Genomic DNA, 19,090 nt, shown 5'->3' with positions numbered 1-19,090 from the left:
TGTTTTTTTCTTTTCCACTTTCCACTGAATTGCATCACAATCATGCAAAGTCTTTTTTTCATGTTCACACTAAGACAAGCTCCAGCAAATCAGATGTGGTATAATAAATATAATGAATCAACATGGTGCTCACCACTCTTTTAACCATCAAATTCCTAGCAATATTTTTGAGCCATGGAATGAGCTGCTGTGTCAGAGAAATCCAGAGCTGAGTAAAACAGGATCCTGGGCTTTAGATGTCTTTTTAAATAATGTCTTTAAGGATTAATCCTTGCTTCCCATGTAGTTCAGTTCCATCGATTTAACTGTAAATTTTGGCATTCTTAAACAGGTTATGTAGAATGTTTTTTAGTTGCTCACTTGCATATTATCTCAAGGGACAATAATAAATAAATAAATAAATACAGGCTTTATTGCATAACTTAATGAAATGAATACAGATACCTAAGAAAGGTTACTCTGCATTTGTCTTGCATTAAAATATTTTAACATACAGTGCAACAGGATCTACTTTATTTTTCTCCCTGAAATTTGCAATTAACTGACATATAGAACGGCTCTAATCAAAATAGTTTTGGCAGTAATGGTTTTAAAAGCTTTACCTATCTTTCAACTATTAAATCATTAGATTTCGCAAAAATAAATTTTGCAAAAGACAGTTGAAGTTACATTTGTTCCTTTTTTTCTTAGAGTATGCTATCTTCAGCAAGTGAACACATTATCTTTTCAATGGAGTTCTATAAAATATTTCTGAATAGCTTTGTTGAAATATTAAGGCAGCTTCAGCTGCTATGGAAGGGCTGAGTGGAACTTTAGACATGCTCAGACTTTATCATAAAAATAATACTTCAGTAATTATATAGCAAAAGGGAAAATTTTAAAAAAATGACACAACTTTTTGTCAGCTCCAGCTTGACTAAATATTCACACATCTTGAGCTAGAACAAGTTTGTTTCCGTAAAGGGCTTCTTTAGCATAAATTAAGTGAACTTTGAGTCAAAAGGCAAAAGAGAATTCTATTTTGTCTTGAGGAATTTCATTTTAGGATGGGCAGCAAGTTTTCTGGCAAACTGACATAGGCTATGTCTACATTAGAAAGGAGAATGGCCCAGTAGGAGAAGAACTATTAAGCAGAAACACCCCCTCCTGCATCTTCTCCAAACATACATAGCAATTCTTTCTTTCTTTCCAAACAGCACATGCTAGAACCACACCTTATCCAGGTTTGTAAATACTATCCCTGGATTTAGCACCCTTATCTTTGTTCATAGTACAATCAGTCCACATAGTACATTCAGTAATTATAATATTCCTATAAATGTTATTATTTTGTCTCCAACAAAAAGATTTGAAAGCATATTTGCATGGCAGGCATTATAATTCAGAAAGGGACCATTACATTGTCCTCCTGAACACTGTTGGAAATTAATCTGGAAAGTTTAACTCAGAGTGTGTCAGTGTCAGCTTTAACTTTCATCCAGACAAATGTGTAGTCTTCTGGACAAATCCGTGAGGCTAATCTGAGCCCTCAAAAACCCCAGTCCTAACACTAACCTCAGTGTCACTAACACAGCCAGTTCAATATCTCCATTTTTTATATTCTGATAGACCAAATCTACTGGGTAAGCTACATTTACAACATTTTACTTCTCCCACATCAGTGACAATGGAGCAAGACACATTTCTGTACTACCACTATCCTACTTTACTGCCTGATTTATTTAAAATGCCAAAAATGGGCTTGTATCAACAGATTGGACTAAACGGAAGTACAGATACATGTTTCATTGTGCCTCTTCTGCTATGAAAGAAATACTATTCAGCAGAGGAGTGGAGTAGACAGTCGGACATATTAAAAACCTAACTTCTGCTAGATAAGACGGTCCTTGAGAAAAGGCTGAGGTTGGATTTAGATCTGGAATTTAAGTAGTCTTAATCACAAATAATAAAAGAGTAAATCCATTTATTTGATGTTTTCACTAGACAGAGATATATCAGTCTACTCTATGGGCCCACAGTCAAAATGGAAAAACTACAATTACTAGTGTTTACTAATCAGAATTAAAGTTGAGTTCCCAAGGATCAATCGGTTGGGATTAGTGTTGTCTCTAGATAGGATTGATAAACTAGAATTAGGACTGGCAGTGCCCAAATGCAGCTGGCAAGGTTTGTGTCAAAACTGGCAGGTACTACTGGCCTTAAATTGAGAACTAGGTGGCAAGGTAGCAAGTTTTGATAAGTAAGCAGCTGACTGGGGGCTAGTAGAAATTACCAGAATAATTTTAAGGCCACAGTTGGTATTGGGGTCTTCTGGTAGGTGTCAATAAGTTAGGAACAGCTTTGTTTCAGAAGAAGATGTTTTAGGGTATGTTTAAGATTGGTATTGGTAGGGATCACATAGCACAGATGCAAGTATCTTAGAAACATACTCCAAACCACAAGCTGCCAAACAGCTACCACATTTTATTTACCACATCTCTAAAACTTAAGACTTCAAATTAGACAAATTCACACATTTTCCCTGATATGACTAATGATAACAGTGCTAACAGCTAACCAAGGTATATGACAGGCTCTAGAGTTCAATGAATGGAAAGAAATTGGCTTTAAACATTTATAAAGAAGTTGAAGAAATTCATTATTTAAATTCTGAATTGAAGCCTCTCCAACACTGTCTGAATATATTTTATACTTAAACTGAAGTAAAAAGTAAAAATGTGTCTTAGTAATAAAAGTTTTCCAGAGTGCACTATTGAAGAAATAATGTCCTCCATAATCCATAACAAGGGAAGATAAGCAACATTATGAATTAATTCTATTGTCCTTTGCATCGGTCACATTTATTTAGTTGTATACCACAGTTTAGTATCCAGTGCCATAATAACCTACATTTATTCCATAATTTCCAGAGACAGTGCTAAGATGCTTAACTAAAAAAAAGGCAATCCATCTTCTCCTTTTATCTGTATTTCTTCAAGCAAGTGTTTCTAAGCTTTCAGTGCTGCAGAGTTATTAGAACTGACATGCAATTTCATTCATTCTTGTGTTCTATCATAAAGTGCAAGCATTTGGATAGCCTGAGAGGGGATGCAAGTGTCAAATCACAACAGATTCCTGAAACATACTTTGCATAATCTGACTACTTACCTTGCCGTCTAGATAAATTACATAGTAAATTCGGACTCCTTGCCAAGGTGAACGTGCTTTGCTAAGAAGTTAGAAACATTGCATCATCAGGACTGACTTCCGAACTGCTGTGCGTGGCTCCAATCCTGATTCAAGTAACGTTTGTTGACAATGGCAGAAGTGCTGCTTAACTTCAGCAGTGGAGGACCAGGCTATTGGGTCTCTTGAGATCAGACCCTTCTATGGAGAATGTTTACATCAGTGGTGATTATGGCTCACAGAATTCTTTGTTGTCTAACACTGGCCTCAGCATTGGTCTTTGTACAGTTTGGCTGCTTTCAGAAGAGATTTTTTTTGAAATCTCACATATTGTAACTGCCTTTCCATGTGGTTCTGGGCCAGTCCTTCTGGGCCACGGCTGGGAGAAAGACAGGTTGGGAGACGGCATGGTGTCCTGTCAGGCCCAAGCACAGAGCTTCTTCTAACTTTAGCTACAGTTTAGCTACAGATGCTAAATTTAGGAAACTTGGTCTATACAACTCTGTGCCTAAATTAGTTTGCATAGCTTTTCTGTTCTACTTGTGAAATCCTTTCTCTTGTGCTATTTTGCACAGAGCATTCTGCATAGAAATAGTAATAAAATATTGAGAAAGCATGAGCTTTTTTTCTCAAATAGTTTACTAATAATTTGAGAGGTATTTTTAATAAAAATATTCCTTTTTGTTAAAATCTTGTTCCCTGAAAGTATACAAAACAATACCAAAATTAACATACATGCTCCTAAATTTTTTAAATTTCATTTTTGTGGCTTAGCATCAGAATGAATAACTTGATACATAAAAAGGAAGCTTGTGTTTCATATTTACACAATTTTTTTCCAGGTGTGACACTGTACATAATAAATAGAATTCCCACCATATGTGAGATTTACTTAAAACCAGGGAGGAAGACTGAAAAATAAAAACAATAAAGATTACAATTTTTTGACTTCAGTAATTGAATTTGTTAAATGGAGCACATTCAAATCAACAGAGTAAATTTGATAAAGTTTGGTTTCTCTTTTTTTTGTTTCAGTACAGTCTGGCATGCAATGGTAAAAGCAGAGATAGCTGAAATTAAATGATTTCCAGAAGCTGAAGGAAACTCAATTTAAAAATTAATTTAAGATACTAATGTTCATGTGCAGACATTATAAGGAGGTTAATTTCCTGAAGACCATGGCTCTGTGACAGTGAGACTGTGAGACTGTGACTCTGGTTCTAGTGAGGTAGTTCCTGCATGGGTGAAGTTACGGCAACCTGGATTTGGGACTCACAAAATTAGAGGACATGTAATTTTTGACAGAGTAAATACTTAATGTAGCAATCTTTCTCTGATAAATTTTGAATAATAAAAAAATTAAAAGGTGGTGTTAACAAAATAAATATATGCTGCCTTTATACACAGTTGCACACCAGACTGGTGAATGAAAATAAAAACAAAATATACAGAAAGACTACATGGGCACTAACTACAATTTATGTAGTAGTGCCTACTACACCATATTAGAACAAATCAATCAAGCAGGAAAATAACCAAATATTAGAGAAACTTTTAAACAGAAAACATTTTTTAGGTGAGTGAATCAGGACACTGCTATTCACTGCACAGTGTATTCAGAGAACTGAGGGCACTGAATGTATTGCCTATTTTCACCAGTAGGACAAAGACCAAGAAGTGAAGCAGAGGCAGGACTCTATTTCCAGCAAGAAGGAAATTTTTTGTGTTGTTGCAAAGGAATGCAAAACATAAGGGAATTGTCAAGCAATGCGTAGCAAAAGGGAATGCCTACACACATAGCAGAGAAAGTAACTGTGATTGATAGTTTTTTCATTAACCTAAGGACAGAGATTGGGAAGTTGAGTCTTAATAAGACTCTGAACACAAGCTCTGATGTAGTTACCCTCCATATACCATGTAGACCTACCATCAACCCAACCAGTCCTGCATGCACAACTGCCAGTATCAGACCCACAGAGCTAGGTAAAATGCTTCAAAATTTGAAATATACACCATGAAAATTTGCTCACATTTTGAAAAGTTTCATTGACAATTTGAAAGTTAGTGAAGAAAAAAAGTAAAACATTGCAATAAAATCTTTATGATTTCTCCTGATTAGCTTTAGAGATGGGGTCATATAAAAAAGTAAAACCAGATGGAATCAGACCTCTGGAATAAGCCTGAGCTTGTGGGAGAAGGATGCTGTAAGACCCTTCCAAGCTGACTGTATCTTACTTGTTCTGTAAGCAGAGAGTTCCTAGCCTAAGATATACACAAGGCATTTTTTAGATTTTCCTATTAGTAAAAGTATCTTTAAATAAATTGGTTATTAATATACTAGCTATTGATAAGTATTTGTCTATTTTCATGTGATTCCAGCTCAGAGACATTGTTTTCAGCAAGTGTGGGATTATGATTGGGTCTTCAAAAAAAGAATTGTCTCATCATACAGGAAAGCAATGCGTCTAGCCTAGACAAGTGACACTCATTGATTTCAACACCTCTTTAAGTCTCAAGGTTGTTCCTTCTAGTTGTGACTAAAATTAAATCACTCTGTGGTTTGAGGTTTAGGGGAATTCTGAACAAAGGAAATGTACACTGTGACCAAAGCTACTGAGGAAATTTGATCCAAATTTATGAATAGTTTCCATCAGCCTGAACCTACAAACTATGCAGAGTACAGAAAGAGTAGTAGTGAGGGATCAAGATTTACCAACACGGTTCTCTTGTCAAGCAACAACCCTTCTGAATTAAGAAGATAAGCATCCCATGCTGTTACATGCTGATACTGTTTTCCCAATGTATTAGTAAGAACTGAGGTTGGAGAGTAGGTTTGTCTCTCAAGTTAAATTAAATGTTCAGTAATGAAAGCCTTGGAGATTATACACCAGGAAAGGTCATGACACAATACAATGCACACTTCCACAATGCAGTAGCATAGAACCTTTCACCTAGAAATACACTTCAACAGGAAACACAGAGGATTTTTTACTAATTTTTGTATAGCAATATCACATCAGCAACTTGGAGTATATCAAAGAATTGCCTAAATCACTTCCTTTTTCTGATAACAGAAACGCTATCAAACCTAATGCATAATTTGGATACTAGCAACAACTCTAATTTTTTGCCACTTTTAGGATTTTTTTTCCACTTGAAAAGAAAAGGTAAAATATTAGCAGTAGATGCTTAAGAAACCACAGCAAGCTTGTAAAAAACTATTCTTAAAACCAAATATAAAGTCTTCCGTGGGGGTGGTTCACCACTTCCTCTGGCTGCCCATGCAGGAACTTATTTAGCAGAGAAGATAAAAACAAGAGCTGTGTGCAGAGTAATTAGACACTAGAGATGACTCTGGGTCAGGATTTCTTAACATTGTGTATTGGAGATTGACATTGTCAGTTGTTTGTGATGCATATATAAATGCCCCACATTTGTCCTTAGTCACGGATTATTACCTTTTCTTTTGTATAATTTTGTTTTTATGATGTGTAGTGACATTAATTTAGTTTAATGTGAGACTTGTACAGATTTCAGCAGAAAGATAATATTTTAATAGAAGATCACTCAAAAAGGAATTAGAGAAAAAAGAATGCTCCCATGAATCTTTGTCTCATCTGCAGGAAACACATCAACAATGATTATTTACAACAATGCCCTTTGTAAATATTTGTCCCACACTCAAACAAAATATTAGAACTTAGAATTCTAAAATACTAATGTTTTTAGTACCTTTTCAGTTCTTTTCATATCACCGCATTTCCTCTTCATGCTGGAACTACAATTGAGGACAACAGCTGAAAAGGCATTCAAATGGTGTTGCTTTTCAGGCAAAAGCCGAAACATAATGTTTATCTTGAAGGCAGCCTATGCTTGCGGAGCTTTCATTCCAGACACTCAACCAAAATGAGAATCAGTTCTCCAGTTCCTCTTAAAAACAATATACTCAACTCCTACCAAAGACTATAAAAAAACCCCTGAATAAACAGCATTTAGAAAAAATAGTCTAAACCTTGAGATATGAAAGACTGAAGAAAGCCTTGTGTAAATATAAGGGTCTGAATCCTTTTATAAGGTCAAACCAAAGGCTCCAGTTCAGCAAAGAGCTTATACTCCAAGCCCTGAACACTGTTTCACTGACTTCATTGGAGATAAGGTAGAGCTCAGTGTTTAATGGTAAAGATGGGATTAAGTTTATATGGATCTGGAAGACCAAGTCCTCTGCAGTCAGGGAAAGTGAATTACTGGCTGTTTCTGTTAGGTCATATTTCTGCTGTAAAATTAGGATATTACAGAGTTTGAGCTAGTCATTAACCTGCTCCAATCCAGACTGATCTGTATGCTCTGCAGAAAGATATGACAATAGTGAGTACTGTCCTTGCTAAATTTGGATGACTGGTAAAGGAGCTGGGGCGAATTAATGACTGTACACTATTTGTCAAGTAGAAGCTCACACAGCGAAAGACATTCATCATTTCATAATCATACTGTACAGATGGCCCAGCCTATGGCATTAAATGCAATCCCTTCACAGGGAAGCGATGGAAAAGAAATGAGAAGCTTTTTGAAAGTGGATTTTACTGAAGATGTATTGAACAGATCTATTACCACAAAAAAAAAAAAAAAATCCAAGTCTTGCTGTTACTATTTTGGAACAATTCATCACTTATATGTAAATGAAAAGAAGAAAAAACATCCAAGAAAACATAGCTGCTCACACTATAACATTCATTTTGCTTGGCACTAGCTAGTAATCAGAGTGGCTCACTGCATGTCCAAATTTATTTTAGTAGAAAATGGAAATGTACATATTAGGACATTCAATTTATACTACCAATGGAAGTCAGTATCAGATATCTCACAGGCATAGCAGGAATTTCAAAGGGAGATCCTATGAGATCCCACTCTGAACCCTATGATTTCTAACTACCTTTCAGCAACCATCATTGTAATCATGAGACTGCAAGATAATTATGGTAATTAGTTAATCTAGTCATTCAGTTAATTTTTTGCATTTTGGTTCAATCTCTATCCTGTCTCCAAACACAAATTTAATCTCGGTAGTGATTTCTACCTTGCAGCTACTGCAAATTTGTCAAGATTCTCACAGATTTATCTTCTCAGCATAACTCAGCACTGCCCCCAGCTTCCCCTTGCATGGGTTCTGGAAATAAAATATATGCTAAGAGAGCAGAATGTGCTTTGGTAAAAGTGGATCGGAGAGATGATGAGAGATATTTGGGAAGCACAACAAAAAAGAATTGACTCCATATTCCAAATCATCAGTAACATGATTTTTACAGAAAAGGTTTAGATTTTTAAATAGAAAAAGATTACATTTCTGGAAGTAAGGTCTTTAAAAACCCTCAAAATGGATCATCACCAGCTTGCACTATGCACAGATTTGTCATAATTTCTACTCTACAAGGTCTGAGCTGTTGTAAAAGGTGAGTGAGCATACTTAGTGGGAAAAGGAGCATATTCTCCTTGGATCCTCTAGATTTTTCCAAATAAAATCTAGACTTAGATTAAAAGCTCTGATCTATCAAGGCAGGACTCAAAAGATTTCTACACAAATCAAAGTCAAGACCATAAAAAATGGATTTAAAGTACTCACAAAATAAAAGATAGACACATTTTAAGCGCACACAGAAACCACAGGACCGCCTTTGAAATTACTGAGAAGATGAGGGAAAGTACCTCCTGCCTCTTTTCCCCTCAGCTAATATATGTGCCCCCAGCAGCATCTCTGGCACATAACAGCCAAATAATGCAATGGTGGTTCTCCTCTTTTTCCCTCTGGTTGCAAAGCCAGGTTGCCAGACGTACCTAGAGGCTCCAGTCCACCAACCAGATGTGGTTTGACTTACCAGGCAGAAGGCACAAGAAAATTACAAAAAATAGCCAGTAGAGTGCCCTCTTAAGCATATATATTGTGCCCTTACAAACTCCAGTAAAGTAGAAGGCCACATTTTCCCTATCACAGAGACAGTGTATGCTTCCAGGATGTAACTTCAGGATTTGCACTAGTGTTAGGGTTCTTTAGCATGTGTCACATGGAAGGAAATGAAACAAGTCATTTAGAATAGTGATCCTAATCTGTAATCTTTATCATATCTATACATAATGTATGTGTGTATGTCTGTCCCTGACTCATACAGGAGCAAAGAGGATCACAGGTCTTCATCCATGACCATAGCTTTCTCCAACAGTGAGAATAACTCATCTGCCTATAATATGGACAATATCTGCAGTGGGATGCAGATATCCCATTCCATGTTTTCCTATGTGAATGCGAACTGACACAAAAGCTCAAAAACAATGTTTTCAACTAACTAGAATAAGCAAAATGGTCAGCAGTAATGGCAAATGCCTTGGAGCTGAAGCCTAGGAAAGAAAGGGCAACCCGTTATCATTACCACTACAAAAGTATCCAGGGTAAAGGGGTTTCTCAAAGGATATTAGTGAGTGTGAAGCTGAGAGAACTTTTGCTTCTGTGAGGTAAAATCAACTTTAGTTTAGGGCAGAAACTAAGTGAGAGCATTACTTTGTGTAATCCCCAAGTTTACACTTTGAGAAGACACTTTCAATTGCTTGAAAACACTTTTCCATTCAAGAATTTCCTAAATAGCTTTTTTTTCTGAAATAAGTTATATAACCTGAAAGATGGATATGGAGTTTTGGTTGGTAATGTATAGTCTCTAACCCCTCAATCCCACACAACACTGATGTAAAATTGCTGGCCATTCAAACTTACAAACTATTTTTAATTTAAAGATTATAATTTACCATTCTGTGACCTTCTGTTGCCTTCGTACATGCCTTAAAGCTATCTGGACACCCATTCTTTGGAAAAAAGTTATTATTTCAGGCATGTTTCCAATTACCACAGTCTGCCGATAAACATTGAAGTGCACCCCAAGCCTCCACCACAATCGTCCTAACAAATGAAATGCCCACAGCAAAATGGCTAGCTATGAACCAGAACCAGACTACATTTGACAGTTTCCAAATCTTATTCACTATTCTGATGCAAGAGCAGCCATGCTAATTCCGTATGTAAGTCCAAGATCATCTGCCTCCTCAAATGAAAGTCTGGGAATTACTACTGCCATCTGATGCCTATACACTAGGTGTTCTTCTCCTGGAATACCATTTGTGCAGTAGGAGCAAGACAGTAGGTGGTAGAATGCGTCATGACAGACGCACCAGCTATGTATTGTTCCAAATCCGAACACTGTGAACACAGAAATTCCCAAAGCAACCTCCAACAATCTGTTCTGAAGCATGAGCAACCGAGCCATAAACATGGCAATATGCCTGTCCAGTTTATGCAACACTTAATAGAGCTAAACTTTAGTTTAGTCAGCAACTTTGACTTTTACCCTCAAGACCACATAGGAGGCTGCTCTGTAATCATTTCCAACCTTAGGGTCACTAGAAAGCTGGAAGATGGCTACAGGCTAGTATTAAAATTGCTCCATTCAACATGGTACAAAAAATACACCATAGCTAGCTTGTATGTTCCAAGAAACACAGTATAAGCAAGCTTAGTATATGTTACCAAGGTGGATGGAGGGAGGACAGATCTGGCAACAAAAAATATCATCGCTGGAAGCAAACCTGAGCATTAAGATGTCTGTCATCATAGACATCTCATGAACTGAAGTATAAATCTTTGAAAATTAAGCATAAATAAATTGCCATTTTTCTTTGCTTTTAAAATCACCAAGACAAGCTGTACTCATGTATATACAACTTTCAAGTTTTTGCTTTTCCCCTAAAAATGTGCTTCCAGAATCACTACCACATGGCTCTAAGGATTCTGTTCGATGTATAAATGTTCACAAGCCAGGAATCTTCAGTGCAAATTTCTTGATCAGTAACTTTTAATGATGTAAGCACATGTTACAGACTGATAGAGGTTTCAAAAACAGCAAAAGGGAGAAGGAAGGAATGCATTTCAAAGCTGTGTACAGAAGATAAAACGTTCACATCCCAGTTTTAAAAAATTAGCAGATATGTGCATACATCTTGCAGATTGCTTTGATAAATCAGTACATAGGAGTACTTTTCATCATGTGTGGATTCGTAACCTCGGTTAGTGTTACTGTGTTCACATAACTGAAAATAAGTCCTACTTCACAGCTGAATTATAACACTCAATCTAACAGCATAAACCACATTGTTTCCACCTCTTCCATAAAGAGCTAGACAGAATATACTAATTTTTTTGCATTCTGCAAGGGAATCTGAATTCAAATGTTTCCAGAAAGACTCAGAGTTATCTATATTGACTTTAGATTTCAATTGTTAATCTGTCCTAAAGAGAGCTTTGTAAATTGGATAAAGTCAGCTCTTTCTGCCCACATATTTAAAAATCAACACTTCCATCCCCACCAAAAAAAATGCTTTCTCAATGACTGCAATTTGTTGTAGCAGCACGAAGTGAGGTTATGAATATTTACATATATATGGGAATTTATATAACTTGAAAATTCCATTTTACTTGCAATTTCCTTGCATAGTACGCAGCTATGCTATTAGGGGTATAAACACAGATGTACAAAGATGCAATAATCTTTGTTAGATGATAACTTGGCCAGTCCTCAGAGTAAATAAACAGCAGCTATAACCTCCTTTCTCTGAAAGGCCTTATTGATGAAGTGACTTCATCTCAGTATCAGCAAAATGCAGAGTGACAAAAAGGGGAGGACAGAAAAATCTTTTTTTTTTTTTTTTTCCTGAGACCTTCAAAAAGGTTCCAGGTAGAAATCTCCACAGAGATAATAAAAATCTAGAACATACAACTTCTTCAGACAACAGAATTCATAGCTTCAGATCTGAAAATTGACAGTTTGAATTATGCAGCAATTTGTGCCCACTGTTAACTACGCGTACTCCCCAAGTGACACAAGAAGGTTATATTAACTACTCAGTCTGTGCTAATCCACTGCTTTCTTATGACCTTCATAAAGATTTAGCATCTTGTATCAAGAACTGAACTCAAGTTTAAAAAAAAACTTTTCCTTTCTTTAAAACTAAATAGTATTCACTAAAAAAAGCACTTGATGTGCCCAGGTCATAAGGCAGAAGAAGAATTTTTCATAAGAGTTTTCTAGATGATTTCACAGACTTAGAAGGACTCTCCTAGCCACTTTTCCATGTTTTACCAAACTGAATTAACCATTTGACTATAACAACAACAACAATAATAATAATAATTTTAAAAATAGAAAAATTTGGCCTTTCGTGGGTGTTAGACATGTGTGAGCCTTTGAAAATCTGATCTGGAATGGGTAATTTGCAGCAAATCATTTGCTCCATTAGTATGTCCATTTTTCATTTCTTTGTGTTTGTAGATAATGATTGCCTAAAATGTATTATAAATTAAATGTAGTCGGTGAAAAACTATCTAAGCCAATATCTGCAGTTTAAGCTGCGTTGCACTGTGGTAATTTAGTCAGATCATCCTACATCAGTATTTCCTTTCCCTGACTTGAAAATATGTTCAAAATGAACTCTCATATATACATGGATTTTTCCCATTAATATTCCACACGCTTATTTTTCCTCAAACATTTGTACCAATCGGCAAAGCAAATTAAATTTAGAAACAGATTCTTTCAGAATGTTCTTATGGGATCCAGCTAACTATATTAAATTTGTGCCGGCATATGAAATACCACATAGTGCATAAGGGGTTTGAATTGAGTTTCAGATCATAACCCTACTTTTTATTAATTTTTTTTGCTTTTCTCCCCTTCTCCTTTACTTTCCATCTCCTTCAACCCAATTCTTCATACCTTTCAGTCTCAGCACTCTAATGTGTTTACTTTCTGTGGATTATCCATGTGTCACCCCTGATCATTCACATCAGCTTCTTACAGGCCTCCTATTTAGTATCACAGCTGTTATTTTTGTGTCCACTACATAAAGACTGATGTCTTCATTCCAAACCACCCTTGTAGTCAGCTCCCAGACAGAGTAGATCTTGCACAAGCTGTTTGATAAGCTTGAGCTTCTGTACTTGAACTTCCTGCTGATCTTTCACCATCAGTCTCTACAACTACTAGCTGGAATAAACTTAAACATATATAATACTAATAAATCCAAAGCACATGTGTTTCAACAAAAGCAGACAGTGCTTAATATTTGCAATTACAAATTGTCCCTAGGTCAGCAACCAGGATGTCATTGTTATAATTTCCTCCAACTCTGTTTTCTGCCACATGCTGACCTTGTACAAGATATAAATTTGATTATAGTATAAAATTCTGAGTTAATCTTATATTGAATTAATTAGACCTTAAACTAAACTTTCTCCCTCTTTGCTCTCAATTTCCATAGTGCTTGGGATGTATTTCTATTTAAAGCTGTAAAAGAATACATTGTTTCAAAGTCACCATAAATTTATCTAGTACCAAGAGGATATCTCTTGCAAAATTAAGGAACTTGCTTTGCAATTTCTTTGACTTATCTATCCACTCAAGCAATATTAAGAAAATGACTTCATGTTGGAAGAAGTAGAGATTTGCTAAGAACAACATCTTCCACAAAGAATGATTGGTGGCAGTTCCCCCATACAAATAGGTACTTGCTTGATTGAAATGTTTTGGTTATTACCTGAAACAATGAAATTTTGAAAGTTCACAGGAGGGTATAGGCATGTCCATAAAAATGACATATGGCTCTACATATATTCCCTTAGTAATGCATATTTTTCTCCCCTCATCACAAGTGATTTTTAAATTATTACTGATTTAACACACAAGTGGCTTTAGCCCTCGACATGAACTATTTTCACTAAAAGTAATGGCATATTTCATTTGTGATACTGTAAGGACATGTAGTAGGCCTTGAACGCAGCAACAGATATTCGCATTTTTACTTCAATTCTAAGCAAGACATATTAAAACGTGGGGGTGGGAGGGACTATTCCAATGAAATGCTTCAAACCATTACACTTTGCAACAAGAGATTCCTCCTATGGTGCCTTTGGGTACTTTTCACTAAGCAGTAACAATATGCCTGCTACTATGCAATAAATTATACTGACATATAGCTTAAATAAAGGACTGTGTTGGTTTTCACAATTTTTTTCACTTTCAGATCAAAATTCTGTCTCTTTTTACCAGAAAAGCTGCTGTAAAATGAAGGTCAATAGGTTTTATTTAGGAAAGAATTCTTACTTTGTAAGGTGGCTGTATCTTTAAAAAGACTAATCGCTGCTCACAATGATCAGTTGGTCCTATTGAATCCCTTAAGCAAGTATTTTCTAAAAGAGAAGACTTGGATTTTCACAGTGGAATTACACGCTTTTTAGGCAGAAGACACTACTTACTACTAAAATGTTACAGGAATGCATCAGTAACGTTATCACTTTGATCACAGCATAATGATCTCTAGAAGGTCTAAAGGCTACATCTGCATTTCCCAAGTACATGAGCCACATAGCATGAGTAGCTTGGGTGGCTGCAGAGCATGGCTGTACTTGTTTGTACCTCCCTGTGGAACACCTTAAACTGTAAACATTTACAAACATTGCAATTCTGGAGGACTATATCATGGATCTGGAAAAAAGCTTAAGGGTTAAAATTATTTCAGAAGATTGGAAATCATTGGAAATCACATTATTAGTCAAAATGTTTTCCATTTTAATGTTTTCTCACAATCAGCTTTTACTCTGTGAACTTACCATGAGAGAAAGAGAAGAAAATAACATTCAGAAGGGGAACTAAATGACTGATGGCCATTTTTTTGACTAGGTTACTGAATTTAAGCTCCAAAATCAGACATTGACAAATAAGTAAATTGTTTGATTTCCTGAAATTAGTCATCTCTAACTCTCTTTTCAATAGACAGTTGGATCCACCAATTTATTATTTCACTGTTTTTTTCTTAATATCCTCATGATTATTTTAAGGAACAAATACAAAATGAAGAAAGCTAAAGAAGGAGAGGGCTGTTACTCTGAAAACTGTTAAGGCGTGTGGGTGCACACCCATCCCTCAGCATTATACCTTGTCTGTTGAGAAGAATATCCTCATGTTAGCTGCAAGAACTCATTTTTATCTCATGGCTGTTTGATAGCCTAAGGAATGTTTTCAGTAGCATCCCTAGAGAAGAAGTGTCATATAAGTGAAATCACTATCACAGTCAGATATTATCTGCAGTTAATAAATAAACATTTGAAGCCAAAGCCTCAGAGAAAATGATAGCTGAAGTATCAAGGAAACCAAAGAGCACCTAAAGAAAGAGCACTTAATCTGATAAATACCTGCTAAATAAAATATAATCTCAACAGTGAAGAAGATGCCCAAAAGGTGAGCCACAATCTGATGAATCTGTGGAATTTTTTTCCTACCTGATTATGGCAGATACTTCCAACAGTACTTGTCTTTGAGACAGAAAATACGATATGATAAATCTGTGTCTTGTTTTGGGATAGCTGCACTCAAGCAGAGAATCTAAATGCCAAAATGCTCCTAATTGCCAGTCCTTGAAAACCAGTGGTACTGTAAATCAGTGTCAGGGTATTGCATCTATTCACTCTCTTTTCCATGGAGCTGTCTGCTTTGCTGAACACCATGGAAAAATGAAGACTTACTGTTGAGCTGATAGGAACTAAAGAACATACAGCAATATGGATGTGCATTACATTCCAACTCAAGCCTTCATATATTTGCTTAGAAGACAAAACCTGAATAAATCAAATGTGAGGACCAATGAGAGTTGTGGCTTTCAGTAAAATCCAGAAGCACTGCTATAATGAGCCCAATGGACAATGTCCACCATAGAAACAGGTAATAAAAACTGCTATAAAAACACAGGTTATAACCTAAACCAACTATCAACTACCTCATAGTCCTTATCCAAGCAAATCTCTTACTAAATTCAGAGTTTGTTTGACAAGTGGGTGGTAAATGACTACAAAACTGATTTCACAAGGAAAATAATACCCTGAAGAGAGGAGGAATAAAAGTGTTTTATATTACCAGTCTTCTAATAGAGCTAGTCTAGAAAATATTCCTGGTCCTTCTGCAGAAAAAAAAGGGTTTACAGGACTGGCAACTGGCAGAGTATTATGAGGCAGAAGAGTTATAAACAACACATTCATTAGGCTACTTTCTCTTTCACCCAGACTGAGGGAACAAAAAGGTAAAAGAGTTGAAGGCAATATGTATATATGTTACTACATGCAAGGAACCAAACTCACACACCTAATAAGTATAGAATAAAAAGAAGAGATCACAAATCTGCATTGTAGAAGACACTGAATATGAGAGATGAAAACTAATATTATCAAAAAGCTACCTAAGACTGCATGTCATTCTTCGAACAAATAGAAAGACAAACATTTTTATTTTATTTTTAGAAGACGAAACAAATCTGAAAAAAATGCACTGCACTCCTACGGGGATGCTGACTCCCACTCCTTGTTTTTTGTTTATTTTTAAAATAGAACTATTTCTGCTATCTTTACTGAAACAGATGGGGGAAGGATGACCTGTTTTGCATTTATTACTAGTTTCTTTTCTAAATGTAAAGAGCTGACTGCATTGCACCCAGACAGCTTCTTGGTGACTAACAAAGGCAGATACATGAGTTGATTCACCCTCACCCACAGGAATATTTTCTTATTTGCTGGAATGTGACATTCTAATGTTCAAGCAAGCTCACAATCCCCAAAACACAGTCTCAAAGACAAATGTTCTTATGAAATGAGGCTTTCAGCAACCATGTGTAGAGAGTGCTAGTACCTGACACTGGCAATCAATCTATCTAAGTGTTATGCTCTTTCTCACTAACATCTGAAAGCTTGATCCAAAACCCACTGAAGTCGATGAAAAGCTTTTCAGTAATTTCAACAAGGTCTGCATCAGGTTCTGAATGGCTACAGCTGTATGTGGAGATAACCTATATTGTTTCAACAAACATTTTATTTACACGCTGTGTCAAAAACAGATTTAAATTCAACTACTCAGCATGGATTATCACAGAAAACACGTACCTTGAAGCAATACCTGAAACCCAGTTCATTAAAGGGAAGAAGAATTTAATACTGATGCCACTTTCAGTGTACCAGTTTGCTCCTTAAGTTTCACTTAGACTTGTATCATACTGTTCAGTGCTCTGCATTTTGTTGCAGCTATACAATTCTAATACAAACTTTGTTAAAAAAAAGTTGCTTTCTCTCGTTTTTTTTTTCTTTCATCAAAACATCATGCCAACAGACAGAGCAGTGCCTCTGAAAGAAAAGAAATAAAGTTCATGTCAGATCAAGGGACAGATTTTATTTTAAACATCACTTCCACATGGTCCTTGAGGAATAAAATAGAACACATTTGTCACTATATCAGTGAAAGGCCAGTTCCAATATGTAGCCCTATGTAGCTGAAAATCTGATTTCTAACGGCATGGTGAGTTTGAATGTGTCACAAAATAGCTATGAACTCTTACAAGATCCTGTAAAGCTGCTGCAAATGACATGTCAACTCTAATGTTTCACCATTAGGTACAGGCCCAAAACATTACCAATACAATGAATCAGTCTGAGAAAAAAATAAGTATTTCTTTAAGTTACTGAGAAGTAGCTTGCTTCTCTTGAAAAAAAAAAATCTGTACAAACAACAGAAACCCACTCTCAAGTTCTAAATTCATTTTAACATTAACAGTCATTTTAAGAGGATTTTATTCCTTTGACAAGAACTCTCTTTCCTTTGGTATACCCAGGAGGAGGATTCAGGTTTGGCAATCACTGTGGCCATATCCAGATTTCAGGCAACTTCCTCTTCCTTTTATTACAGAAGCAGGCTACCCCAACCCTCACATGAGGGCGGGCAAATACACAGACATGCTTCCTCCTACTTTCAGCAAAAGCCAAGCACACCTTCCTGTATTTGCCACAGAGTGCTGGGTTGTTACCACATATGTGTGGGTGGCAAGTAAGCTTACTAGCTGTCACCCTCATGACCCACATAGCCAGACTTTATTGCTAACAGCAGCGGAGTAGCAGGTGTTTCTGAGAGAGGCCATCCCCAAGCTTCAACAGCAAGACTGGCTTATCACGATGGATAAATAATCCAAGTAGGACCTCCCAGGATGTTGCTATAAAATGAAAAATATGTTGTGATTCCTGAATGTTTAAACAAGAGAATACAAACTAGGAAGGTTATGGTGACATTAGATTTGTTGCTGGTGGTCCTGGCATCCTGTGTGGTATGAAGGAAAGAAGAGAATATATAGAATCACGTGAATAATTAAAGGCCTGCACTCCATTTAGCTTATCCAAGTGAGACTTTCATCACAGCCTGTAGGTCTGAATCAAAATATAGTAGAAGACAGCTTTTCCACATAGCAAGCAACGGTACAAGATTCAGAGGCTGGAAGCTGAACCAGCGGTTCAACAGATTAACAAACAGTTAAAGACAGAAACAAACAAAAAGCATTATTTTTTGACAGTAAGGACAGCCTATCTAGAATTGCGGGGGACAGTCGGTGGGATACACTTTATCTCATTTCAGCTGGCTAAAAGTTGAATGTTTGCTCCAAATTAGTGTGGGTGCCCTGTATTGCCAATAGATATCCTCCAAAGGGTGATTCGCCCCTTTTTAACATCTGTCTTGTGATGCAATGAACTGCTTGTTGGAGCTGTGTATGTGTCTCCATTGATTGTAAACAGAGTTCACACAACTGTGGTAGACTGGATACCTGTGATAAACAACTAGATAAGATGAATCCTATATATATAGTTGTGTGTGTATATATATATATATATATATATATATGTGTATATATATATATATATATATATATAGAGAGAGAGAGAGAGAGAGAGAGAGAGAGAGAGAGAAATATAAGGCTATATATACACACACATACACCTAAAAATGTATTTATATGTAACTGAGCTCAACCGCAT

At 36.2% G+C, this 19,090-nt stretch overlaps 1 long non-coding RNA gene across 6 annotated transcripts in view; it reads right to left on the bottom strand.

Moving 5' to 3' along the window:
* Positions 1-3,813: 3,813 nt before the first annotated feature.
* The window catches only part of LOC135324393 (uncharacterized), a 43,232-nt gene continuing 27,955 nt past the window's right edge, over positions 3,814-19,090 (bottom strand). For 5 of the 6 annotated variants that reach the window (XR_010385748.1, XR_010385747.1, XR_010385743.1 and 2 more), the window contains one exon: positions 6,129-17,416. This is a non-coding gene — a long non-coding RNA (uncharacterized LOC135324393). Of the gene's footprint in view, positions 17,417-19,090 lie in introns of all 6 variants that reach the window. The other variant, XR_010385745.1, reaches the window with a different exon arrangement.

This window comes from Dromaius novaehollandiae, chromosome W (assembly GCF_036370855.1).
Source record: "Dromaius novaehollandiae isolate bDroNov1 chromosome W, bDroNov1.hap1, whole genome shotgun sequence".
Classification (NCBI taxonomy): Eukaryota; Metazoa; Chordata; class Aves; order Casuariiformes; family Dromaiidae; genus Dromaius; species Dromaius novaehollandiae.
This window is presented reverse-complemented; position numbering and strand designations above follow the sequence as displayed.